At 45.3% G+C, this 1597-nt stretch overlaps 1 pseudogene; it reads right to left on the bottom strand.

Moving 5' to 3' along the window:
• Positions 1-1013, bottom strand: part of LOC118398409 (leucine-rich repeat and fibronectin type-III domain-containing protein 5-like) — a 21150-nt pseudogene extending 20137 nt beyond the window's left edge.
• Positions 1014-1597: the final 584 nt, after the last annotated feature.

Raw genomic sequence — 1597 nt, forward strand, 5'->3', positions numbered from 1 at the left:
AAATACAATTTGTAATCTGACCGCTTTGCTCATCATCTGATGGGATTTTTTTTTGACCTTGCGGTGTTATAGCCTAGCTTTTCAAAGATCTAGGCGCATGACAGCTGTCTTTAGGAGATTCCTCACCTTTTCAGATACCCCGCCGTGAGGCAATGAGGATGGGAGCCTAATTGCAGTAAGAAAAAAAAACGTACTGCTGCTCCCCATGCGATTTCTTCAAAGCCGATTACCCAAAAGAGTTCAACAGCAATGCAATGCATTTAAGGCTATACAAATATTGCTTAAAGTTTACCTTGAAGACGGAGCATCAACCCTGTTCAAACTGGGGTAGTAGGCCTACCGCGTAAATTCTTCCGCAAATGTTGTTATGAGCGCCAAAACATTTTGACAGAATTCTGTGTAATGTAAATGGTGGTTCCTTGAGCCAACTCAGGTCTCCCAAAAATGTGCGCTGGATCCTAATATAGTCTGTGAGAATGGCCTTCGAAACCAGCGATGCCCTTCAAGAAATCCATGGCCATAGAAAGCAACATTCCAACGCCTTACTTACTTCCCCCGGTGTATCTACGTGGGAAATGCGCGCTTGGTGTTGGCTATCTAAAAGAAAACGGCAGGAGGATGAGGTCCCGCTATCGCTTTGATTCTACAGCTTTCCAGCTACACCACACTCGAACGGCATGAACCGTTTAATAGAAGAGAAAACGCCTTTGTTGCGATACGGCGCTGTCTACTGACTGCTGGTGCTGCATTCGGATCGCGTAGAAGTCAGATGTTCGCATCGCTTTTTCTCAGCAGGTCCGCAGGTGACATGCGGGCTCAAAGCAACCGAGTCAGACTGACACCCCGCTAGATCCCTTCTGTCCTCCGGTCCGGGCGTCACACAAGTCGTGGACTATACTATCAACCTTTACCCGCCAGCGAACCAGCTCAATTTCGCGGGTGACCAGAGGTGCACTGCTGTGCTTGGAATGGTAATCGAGGGCGCCCCCCAGCACTAGGGCCATTTGTGCATTCATCCACAGACAGACAGACAGTTGCAATGCCTCCCAGCACAATCTTGCACCTGTATACTGATTATTTAAATTAGTAGGCTGTATGAACTCAGCTTCACATCTGACAATGCAGTGCCCCTATAGTAGGCTATATGGAAATACTGTATTAATCACCATGCTGTTATTCATTTATCATCACAATGATTATGAGCTGAACACATTTATAAGCAATCATTAAGCCAATTAAGCTCAATGATTTGATGCAGTGACATACTAACACAATTTAAGAATTGATCTGGTGCAGGCACCTCTGCAAACAAGCAAGCACACAAATAACCAAAAATGTATAGGCTATTGAACATGTGGTGAAATAATAGCCTTAAAATGTGTATGATCTATTGGCAAACTGAAAGATTACCATATGCGAATTTAAAAAGCTTTCAAGAGATGCCCAGGTAGTTGGGTACCAACATGACTACTTCTGCATTCAATGAGGTCACAAGAAAATGGCAGGTTGGCTGTAACCATCTTGGTACTCTCCGCCCTGTCTTTGGCACCCACTCCTCAGGCTAAAGCACAGGGCTAGCCAAAGGCTACTGCTGCTG

The sequence above is a fragment of the Oncorhynchus keta genome, chromosome 19 (genome assembly GCF_023373465.1).
Source record: "Oncorhynchus keta strain PuntledgeMale-10-30-2019 chromosome 19, Oket_V2, whole genome shotgun sequence".
Taxonomy (NCBI): Eukaryota; Metazoa; Chordata; class Actinopteri; order Salmoniformes; family Salmonidae; genus Oncorhynchus; species Oncorhynchus keta.